The sequence below is a fragment of the Physeter macrocephalus genome, chromosome 8 (assembly GCF_002837175.3).
Source record: "Physeter macrocephalus isolate SW-GA chromosome 8, ASM283717v5, whole genome shotgun sequence".
NCBI lineage: Eukaryota > Metazoa > Chordata > Mammalia > Artiodactyla > Physeteridae > Physeter > Physeter macrocephalus.
In genome coordinates this window covers 121,453,509-121,464,975 of record NC_041221.1, presented here as the reverse complement: position 1 = coordinate 121,464,975, position 11,467 = coordinate 121,453,509, and positions in this window count along the sequence as shown.

Sequence of the window (11,467 nt, the reverse complement as noted above, 5' to 3'; positions counted from 1 at the left end):
TCTGGTACCATGAAAGACTTCCATTTGCCTCAGGCATTTAGCCCTTAGTTTCCTGGGCCACCCGCATCGTTGGGATATTCCTGTGCTGACTCATGGTGACAAAGCACTGGGGGTGGGCCTTTGCTGTTTTGAGCCTCTCCCTTCATTTTAAGGGGTTTACTGTTATGGGAGGAGTCTGAGTAACTGATAACAGCTGAGGCAGGTTCTAGTACTCTATATTTACATAGGACAGAAGAAGTCTTGTAATGCCCTATAAGAAGAAAAAAAAGTTTTTGTAAAAATAAAAAATAAATAGCAAGCAGGGGTGTCTATTTATTTTATATTTATTTATTTTTGCGGTATGCGGGCCTCTCACTGTTGTGGCCTCTCCCATTGCAGAGCACAGGCTCCGGACGCGCAGGCTCAGCGACCATGGCTCACGGGCCCAGCCGTTCCGCGGCATGTGGGATCTTCCCGGACCGGGGCACGAACCCATGTCCCCTGAATTGGCAGGCGGACTCTCAACCACTGCGCCACCAGGGAAGCCCAGGGGTGTCTGTGTATGATGAAATCTTTTCTCTTTTTAAAAGGTTGAGAATTTTCATCAATATGAAGCGAGGTCAAGTGCACATTCTGGCTTCGCCCCTGATATTGATGTAAGAGCAGAATAAGGACAGTGATTTCCCTCCAAGCGTTAACAGGCTGCCTTTTCGGCGGTGCACTTCATGTTCACTTGCTTTAACAAGATTTACACAGTCCTAACTCACTTATTAAATGCTTCAAACGCGTTTTCAGGCAAAGATCTTCAAAAGCAAAACGCATGTCTCAGCCCTCTGCCTGAAGCCGGCTGCACGGAGTTCACTGATTTAAATATGTGTCCTGGAGTTAAAAGGAAACCATTCTCTCTCTCTAATTTTTCTAGTTCTGATTTCTGCTCTGTTGCTTTAATGCCTTTTATTGAATCCCCCCCAGTTCTGTTAAAAAAGATTTTTTAAACTTTTACAGAGCACAATTTGAGAATGAACCGCTGTTGGATTTTTCGGTGCGTGGCGAGGGGTGGGGCAGAAGGAGAGTGTGTGATGTGGGTGCGGTCATAGAAGAATCTGGAAAGCGATGGCCGGAAAGTTGTCCAGACTTTCAAGTAGAGGGTTAAATCTCGCTGGTAGCCCTGTGAAATGTGTTTACAGGTGGCAGAAATGAATTCCTGTGACCAGCAATCTGTAAATAAGAAACTCTGAAGAGTTAGGGTAATGAAGCAAGTGAAACATCATTTCTCTAAAGAAAAGCACTCACTAAGCTCATTCGACCACTTAGCCGTTGCAGTCAGCACTTTGGAGAGCCCTACACCAAGCTCTGTTTGTTTCTCCACCAGAGAAATAGATGAGAGAATTTATACGAACTAAAAGATTTTTAAAATGTTGATCTGAAGAAATAGAGGATAAGAAAAAGAATGAGCCAAAGGAAGGGGAAATCGTCTTCTTGTTGGCACCTGACACTTCCGCATTTCTGATTCGCATTTCCGTTGTGAGAAATGTTTTCTAGAGATGAAATATACGTAGAAACGGGGAGGGGAGAGAGCCAGGGCATGGATAATTTGCGTACATTTAGCTCTATTAATATCATTAGGCAGGAGAACCAGTGACACTGCAGCTGAAAGCTTGAGATGAAGTAACCAGAGCTTTATCTCCCGTTGCCGAGGACTGCACGATGAACTCTTGCAGTGACCCAAATTTATTACAGAAGATTGCTCATTGCTGCTGTACCACGCGCTCTGTTGCAATTACAGCACATTAGGCAGAGGGGCAAATCTCAGGGGGAAATGTCTAGTCTTTTAATCGAGTAGTAGAAAAGTTAGGGTGCCTAAAAATCACCCCGTGAGAAATATATATATATATAATATATATATATATCTCCCATCTGTACATGTGCATCTCTATCTGATAATGGTCCTCATTTTTTCCCAGAAAATGCTTTTATTATATACTAGACTCATGAACGTACAGTACCCTCACTTAATCTTTTCTTTACCGCAGTCTGGTTTTTTCTTCTATTAAATTCTCAGTCTTCAAGAACCTAGAAGCTCAGGGAAGTTACACAAAATAAGACGAGCACTTGGAAGAATAATGTATTATATGATATTTTTGCCTCTCTTCATTTTCCCAAGAAGTGCTCCTTTATTTTCCTTATCTACGTTTTTTTTTTTTTAAACAGTGAGGTCTTCTCTGGTTTTCAGCAATTTGATTGTCTCCAGTCTGACCAAATGACATCATTCTAAAGAGCGTATTTTAGTATTTAGTGGAAATAGGCAAGCTCACGCTACAAGCATGCTGCATCTAAGTCATTGATTAGTTGTAATGGATGGAAGGGAAACTAGTATAAATACAGAGTTAGAAGACACTATTAACATGTTTTATAGGAGAAACAAGCAGTTGTTTTACACAATTCCCTGAAATATCTTCCAGGAAAGGTTTTTAAGAATTATAAAGTTAGATCACAAATAAATTGAGACAATGCAGTTAAAGTTTATCAAGAAACTTGGTATAAAATAGTGGAAAGAGGAAAGGAAAGAAGAAAGAAGCCGTAAGGAGAAAAGTAAACACTGGAGAAAAGATACAGGTTAGATCTGTACTCAGAAGCCATTGTAAAATAGTTTACTTGTTGTCATTGTGTATGTTTGGAATAATCTGTAGCTGACAAAGTCATTTGAAAGGAGAAACTGCTTTATGTGAGGGATCAAAGCCTAAAAATAGAACATTCAAGCTATTTTAAAGTTACAGCTGTGGTAATTTTCGTGATCATAACATTTCAGAACTCCTCCTTGATATCTTTTTTATGGTAAAGGCTTTCACTATCTCAAAAAGCTAGCTAAAATATGTTTCTTGTGAGTGACCCATATTTGCATCTTGAGGAGAACGTGGGATAAATAAGGGAAACCCAGCATACCCATAGCAATGCGATTCTTAGTAACTCTTGTGGTAAACACCTGTCTTTTTGAGAAATACTCATTTTCAGTAGGAAGTGCTGTAACATGTTAAATTGTGATAAATTTGGGTTATATTGTCCTTGTGAATATCTGTGTGCCTCTCCCACACTCACCTAATAGAGAGGAGACACTCAGGAGGCCAAGCACATTTGGAGGTATATTTAAAGGTTTCATTTCTTCTTACAGTCACACTGCTAGGTCCTCCAAAACGTACCTTGGGTGTTAGAACCCAACACTTTCATGGAAGGTGAGGAATGTGATTTTAAGCCCTTAAGCCAACGCAGCTCCATCAATATTTCTCTACTCCTGCGTATGGATTTCCGCTTCTCGGACCTGCAATCAGAGGGAATTTACGTCTCCCGATTTGGTCAATTTTTACTACCAACTGTGCGTGTCTGATTTTGTGAGGTACTAAACAACATATTGACAAATTACATCAGTAGAACGCCATTTTAGTAGTCGAGAGATTGGTTCTCTCTATAATTTATAAGCTCACCCTTTCCCATTTTACCCTTTCTGGAGTGTTCAATAAAGGCCTAGTGAGGTACATGGGAGAGCCGTGAAAGAAAATGAGATATCAGAGAGGTGGACAAGTCAGGGCTGCGGAGAGAACCTAAAAAGCACAATAGATTTTTCAAAGTAAGATCTATGACAGAATAAGGGAAGGTCTGTGGAGAGCATGAAATTCGATAAAATGGACTAACGGAGATGGAAAGATCTGCCGAAAGGAAGCCGCAGCCCCAGTGACAGGGAGACAATTTTCTGATCTCAGTGGAAAGTGAGAACTGGAGACAGGGCTATTACAGTAGAAAGAGAAAGACAAATGAAGCAACAGAAAAGGACACATATATCCAAGTCTCTGTGCACAGTCCCCCAAGAAAGATAGCAAAGTCAAAATGCATTCACCAATCTATACACACTGGAGAGGACATTATCATTATTTAGCCTTTACGGAGTACTTTCTACTCAGAAAAAGCTTTTTATTTTTCTCAAGTGTAAACCAAAGAGGGAGCAGTCGATATTATTATCCAAGCAGGTGCCCTAACCTTCAGGGGTGTACCCTGGAGCATAGCTCCATACCAGGTAGGATGTGAGTGGTGCCCCTGGGGTTATGCTAAACTTGGAGTCAGGCTGGTTTTCCTAATCCGTCTTGATTATTCTTGGTACTTTTCAAAGTTCGTCTAGATCTTTGCTCTTGCAGGCTATTCAGCCTGCCCTCATTCCTGCTCGTGAAAATCTAACGGAGCCACAAAGTTTCACTCAAGTCATATCTCCTCTCTGAGGTTTTCTCACATTCTATCCATGCCCTTTCTTCTAAAATTGGACTGATCTTCCTTCCTCCATTACACAGCAAAGGATCCATTGGAGGGTCTAGCCTTTCTACAGGGAGGGGCTTAAAGGTAGGAAACTGGAAGAGAAGGCTAGGGAAATGTATTAAAACTGTATTGGCATGACAAGCATTTTTCTTTTAGTGACATTGTGAGTTTTCAGGACAGGTTTTGGGATTGGTAGAGATTATGTAGAGGTTAAAGCTGCCCCAGGCACCCTTTGACAGCACCGATTATGTTTTTATACTCTAGGGTTTGTACCTATAAAACATACATAAAGGGCCTTTTCAGAATTGGGATGAGTTTTATCTTTTTAGCCTTCAGAGCATGTAACAGAATGTATGTAATATCTTTTATTTTAGGAAGTGTTTGTTGAAAATAGAAAATAAATTTTGAGCAAATACTGAAAGCACTGATGTTCTGAAATATTAACACTGAGTGTAAAGCATTAAGTTCAATTAAGTTTTTGGTCAAGTGAATTTTAGATCTGTTTTCTATTTTATCCTGTAATTTAACCCAAAATAGCTTCCCCCCTCCTCTCTTTCATTTTAGCACTTTGATAAAAACTGACCCCTAAAACAATTTCTTAAGCATAACTCCCTAAATTTTTAGGACCATATTTGATTACATGGACAGAGAAAGAAACAAATGGATTGTAAAATTTTTTTTTCCATTGTAATTCATGCCAAACTGAAGATGGGTAGAGACATATAAACATATTTTAAATCATGTTTAGTCAATCGTTTCATTTAATTTTGCTATTGTTTTCTTGAGCTGTTTACAGATGAGCCCAAGCAGTTGTAATGTTGAATCCCTCCAAAGTTAATTTACCTTTCTGCTTCAATCTCTAGTCTGAGTTTTGGGATTCCAATAATACCCTCAAGTCAATATTTAATATTATATATTTTCATTTAACTATTCATTAAAATATAATGTCTGTAAAGATGAACTCTCACCAGTTAGGAAATTTACAGTTTTCTGAAACCTTTATATGTAGAAAATTTATCTTTGACCATCTGTTTGCATAGGAGATATAAAGTCTAGAGCCTATATACAAATATTACTAATAACTGCTGACTTAACCAGGTTAGAAGATATGGGTTTTTACATGAAAAGAAAATGCATATCCTATCAAATTCCTGCCCAGTCTATTTGCATGGTATTCTCTCTGCTGCTGACGCAGGGAATTGCCACTTATTACACCAGCTATATGAATATTCTCCAGAGAAACAGAACCAGTAAGACATATAGAGATACATAAAAAGAGACTTATAATGAGGGATTGGCTCACATGACTATAGGGGTGGAGAAGTCCCACAATCTGCCGTCTACAGGCTGGAGGCACAGGAAAGCTGGTGGTGTGGTTCTAGTTCAAGGCCAAAAGTCTGAGAACCAGGGGAGCCAATGGTGTTAAGTCCCAGTCTGAGTTCAAAGGCCTGGAAACCAGGAGTGATGACATCTGAGGGTAGAAAGTGGCAGTCCCAGCTTAAGCAGAGAGAGCAACTTCACCCTCCCTCCACCTTTTTGTTCTATTTGGGCCCTAAATGGATTGGATGATGCCAACCCAAGTTGGTGAGAGTGGGTCTTTGCTCAGTCTACTTATTCAAATGTTAATCTTTCAGAAACACCCTCACAAACACACCCAGAAATATTGTTTTATAAGCTATCTGAGCTCCTTTAGCTCAGTTGAGTTGACACACAAAATTAGCTATCACACCAGCCCAAGAAATGAATCAAATGTGTGGAGCCAGGGTTGAACTTGCAGTTAGAAATTCCAGCCGAGTGCTAGCTGCCATCACCAGAAGCAAATGAGGCATGCCTCTTTCATATCTGAATCCTCAGGATATAATCTCTTGATCCAATAGTTGTAAAATGCCTGGCTCCTGCTCTTTACTTTTCTCCTTAAGTGGTAGAGATGTGTTTACCCCAGATCCCAGATCTACGTTAACTGGAGCAGAAAATCAAATGGCAACTCTTTGGAGTAGGAACTTTTGTTGGCTTACTTTGCCTGCTCTCTGAGTAGCATTTGCTGCCCCAGTGTTGCCTTTTATATTTTTCAACCGCAATTAGACTCGTAACATGCTCAGTGGTGATCAAAGAGTAGCAGCCATGTTGTACCCCTCCTCACCCTCATTCGGTTAAACGTTCTTCTTGTACCTGGCTTCCTGAGTTACTCACCCACTTGGTGTCATATATCTAAGATCCTATCCATATTCTTATCTTTGTCCCAATCTCTTACCAGATGTCTTAGCTTCCTTCTAGGACCTGGCCTAGTATTTGTCATCCTTATCTCTGGATACTGGAGTCCTCTCTTTGTACATTGGCCCCAGAGCCCCATCACTATATTTTATGTCACTTGTTTATAGTTTCTTTCTTGTACTCATGCATTTCTTGATAATTCCTTGTTTATTTGTTTCTTGCCTGTCTTCCCCCCAAATAACATGTAAGTATCATGAATCTTTGGGCCTTATTTGTCTTGCTTTTTCTCCTGTCACCAGTTCCTAGAACAACATGGCTCAGGAACTGTTTAGTGACTGAATAAACCATGTAATAGGAAAATAGTCAAGATGCTCCCTGTCCTTCTGCCTGGACTTTTGAGTTTTGACTTTCTGGGTACCTTGGGGAACTGAACTTCATGGACTTGTGCTAACAGCTTGTGTGAACATTGCCTGGAGAGTTTAGTACCCATAAATGCCAAGACAAACCTCAAAACATCCACTGTCAGCTTAGCCTCAGCTAACTGAGCAGCTCTTGTTCTGGGTGCCTTTCTAGTAGGGAACATCTAGTCCAGGGTTAGCAATTAAGTGACATTGATGCCATTACCTCATGGTGACTCTATTATCAGATGACTCATGGAATTGCTCAGATACAGGGAAATTGAGAAACAAGTGCTTCAGAGACCTCCAGGTCCAGTTCAAAGTGCTAATTTTGAGTTCCTGAGCCCTCAGTATCTTGGTCTGGGTTACTTTCAGGTATGACTATCAATTTATGGCATATGGGTACAAGATGCCTATAAATAGCTTTACTATTCCTTCAAATATTGTTCTTAACTTGCTTGCCTAAAATATCTGAGTAAGAATTACATTCTTTCGCATCAAAGGTCTATTCTGTTGCATGCAAATGTGTTTGTGAGAAAACACACTCCAGCAATTATCAAGCATTTTTACCTATTTTAAGGAGAGTCAGATTAACATTTGATAGAGAGGAGCATGAAGGGACTAAGCTCTTAAGTGGGAAGGAAGACTGCCTATTATGGAAGAAAAATGGGGCTGACTGGAACTAAGAAGTTAGTATGGACCAACCAACCAATTTTCTTCACCTTCGGGCCTAGGACTATGCACAGATCTTGTACATTAATTAACTTAGATTTGGGTTCCCCAAAGTGTTTTCCAAAAGAATACTGTTCCTGCAAGATTTGCCTCAGAAAAAGGGACTATGAAGGGAAATAAGTTTGGGAAACCTGGATTCTAGAAAAACAGACAATTTCAAAGTGTTTTCCAGAATACTGTTCCTGCAAGATTTGCCTCAGAAAAAGGGACTATGAAGGGAAATAAGTTTGGGAAACCTGGATTCTAGAAAAACAGACAATTTGTTAAACCAGATTTAAATCCATGTTTACTCAATGATTCACCTTGGTAGGAAAGGAGAGCGGTTCGCTAATGTTTAGTAACATTCCATGGGTTTTGTGTTCTCTGGAATGCACTGTGGAAAACACTGCTTACTCAACTTCATAGAAATATAAATCAGCTGGAGGGCTCCAGCTAACAGTCATCACATTTCATCCATAAAGAGCTCAAGAAGAAATTAGATTTCTGTGGAAGGAGCTTGTGTGTGGGATTCTTTGTTCATCATGGTTTGGTCCAATCCTTGTCTAATAACCTTCTACAAGCAGAACTGTAAAGAACTGAAAGACACATCTCTTTACATTGACATCTTATTTCTTTTAATATATGCCAGTCGTTGCTCTACTTTTTATCCATTCTCATTGTTATCCCTTTGAACTTTGGCCCTGAGGCAGCTTAATCATGATTGGTTCAATTGTGTATTCAATAAACAAATCTTGGCCAGGGTCCCTTGGAGGTATTATCTTGACATTTATATGAGTGTGTTTACAAAGCTTTTTTTACCCAGTCTTAGAACCATAGCTCTGCCATGTGTTCTTTAATTCAGAGAAACCTACTACTTTACAGAAAAAGCATCTTAGATCACTTAAAGTTCCTTCAATCCTAAAAAGAACACATTTTTGATTGATTTCAAGTCTCTAATTTCCTTTGTATTTTTACCTTCAAACCAGTCTCAGCAAAGGCATAGCCACAAGGAGTCAGTTGCTACAACTACACCCAGCCCTTAGTGGAAATAAGACTATCAAACTTTATTTTTTATATCTCTTTTCCAAAGAGTAATTTCCACATCTTTTACAATATCTAAGTGTAGCCTACACTAGTAGAGTGTTTTCTACTACCTTTAAATAGTTACTCTTATTTAAATATAAAGGTGTTCTTTTTTCTTTTTAGTTGATGCCACCACTGGCCAAAATACTAAGTACTGCTCAAAATTGATCTTCCACAATAAATATGCAAACTAAATGACAGTGGCGTTATTATGCATCACCCTAGGGTACTATAAAAGCACAATTTGGGAGCTATATCTAAGATATACCTCTCCCACTATCTTTCCTAGGAATTGTTAATAGGTGGGAGATTTTATATTATTAATTAAGAAACTTGAGGAAATGATCATTTTAATAGCTCTTGTCTTCCTTTTGAAAGGGAGAAAAATGGGCCACTTATGTGAACATAATTTCATTTCTCCAAGCTGTTTAAAATTGTTATTTCATGTGGAATATTCACATCGGCTTGTAAATGGATATATGAGAATTTAAGTTAAAATGTTTCCACTCCATATACTAATGTTTAGATCTGGTATTCATCCAAGAATTGGGCCCCTCACAATTATAGCATCTGTTTTTGTTTGGTTAATTTTATAATCTCAGATGTTTCCATAAATCCTGAATTAAAGAGAAAACTGCTGGGACCAATTTGTGTGGGTAGGCTAAATGTAATAGTCTACCATCACTGTGCAAGGATGTTTTGCTTTTTTTTCCCCTGTGGCTTGTCATTACAGATATCACATTTCAGCAAATGCTTCCATGCTTTAAAAAAAAAAAAAAAAAGGAAAAGTGATACTGCACAGAAAATGGTCCATTTCATCTTGTCTCAGTTAGATTACGATATTTATGATTTGGGCCATTTGTGCCATTGAGAAGATGGTAACAAATGGGTTAGTCACTTTTCGCTCTATCATAAAATTTTCTGTAGAATTCATAGATGTTTCTAGTTCCTTAAATTAGTTCAACACACAAGGACAAATGCTTCTCTAGTAGTGAAAAAATAGGGTCAATGAAAAGGATGACCAGGGACACAGAAATACCATATTGTTTCCTTCCTTACAGTTACTTCAAAGAAAAATAGTAACAATAAAAATGTGGAACAGTTATAAAGCAAAAAACTAACCCACGACTGTAAAGCAATTATGCTCCAATAAAGATGTTAAAAAAAAATGTGGAACACTGTAAATAGGTCACCATTTTGTGTCTTTCCATATTACAGGTCAGATTCTCACATACTGAGTAATTAAGAACCTGCATGGCATCTTTATAGATTTCTTTCCAACAACACAGTAATAAAGGGAGAGTTCTTTTTATTCTTTATTTGCTTTATGAAGAACTGAGCAGGCAGTGACTTTTCAAGCAGCTGTAAGATTGCACTGAAATTAGGAAAACCTAAAGTACATGCAGAATATGTTCATTGTTTTAAGGTTCCCTCAGATTGTAGGGTACAGCTTACAAGACAGTACCTGGAACTTTTAACAACTTAAATATTTATTCAATCACTGTTAGGGTATTTTTTAAAAACCTCATTAAAAAAAATCTCATTTTCACTGAAGACAATGGAATCACAGAAAGAAGCATTTTTGTCAACTACTGCTCCTTTGCTCTCTAGATGAAATCCTCTTTGAGTTCTGCTCATCTGTAGATGAATGATTCGGGGGACTCCACTGGAGGATTGATATTTTTAATTGAAGGTGAAAAAGCCTGCTAGCTCTATCTCTCAGATCATAATAATTTTTCTCAATAAAATGAAGTTATTTATCTAATTTTCATTTAGAAGACAATTGAACTTTTTCAAAATGGTTCTAGTTCTTTCATAAAAATTAATTGATGGCATTCATTTAAGTCTAACTTCTGAATTTTTAATTTTGGAACTAATTTTATGTGCTTTGGAGAACATAGTTTCCTCTTTATTGAGAAATGTAATATAATTTCATTTATCAGTATCGCTCTGATGGATGCCCTTAAAATAATAAGTTATCCTTTATTAAGCTTTTCCCTACAAATTATTTGAATTTTGGTTATTTTAGATAATAACTTGCCATTTTATTTAGGGAAAACTTTGTGGTCAGTTATTAGCCATAGTGGAGAAAGGTATAAAATATACTGTAGGAGAAAGTAGCACATCTGTTTCCTAAACACTGTAAAGTAAGAAAGGGGTGGTACAAAGTTAGAACTCTGTAGTATGAGACCTTCCATAAGGTAGTTAATATCTCTGAGCTCAATTATAATAATAATGCTGAAGAGGTACTGCAACGATTAAGTGAAAAACTAGTGTAACATGCCTAGCAGTGTCTGGGATAAATACTATACATCTAAGATCTATGTCTAGATCTATACAGAGATACATGTATAATTGAAAACATATCATATTAAATATGAATGATTTCAAGTAGGACATAGATAATGCCAAAACCTTCCACAAATTTTCAAACCTGTCTTTGCTGAAACTTGTGTGATTTAGATATGACTAAACAGAAAAATGCCAAAGAAAATGAAATCCTTCCTGCTTTATGTTATAGTATGCCTTTCAAGTCTATCTAGATGTTAATATATACTTATTTAAGCAATTGTAGAAAGAAAGGTGAAAAGGGTCAATAATATTCCAGTTAATATTTATATTTCATCTAGTATAAAATCCTAAAGTTGGTTCTAATAAAAGACTTAAATTAGTGTCAGAAAATAATTTATTATTAATAATTTAGAAATTCACAAGTATTCAAAATTCATTTCCTGATGGATTCAAAATAATTTTAGTGTTATTTAAATAAACACATTTTATTAAAA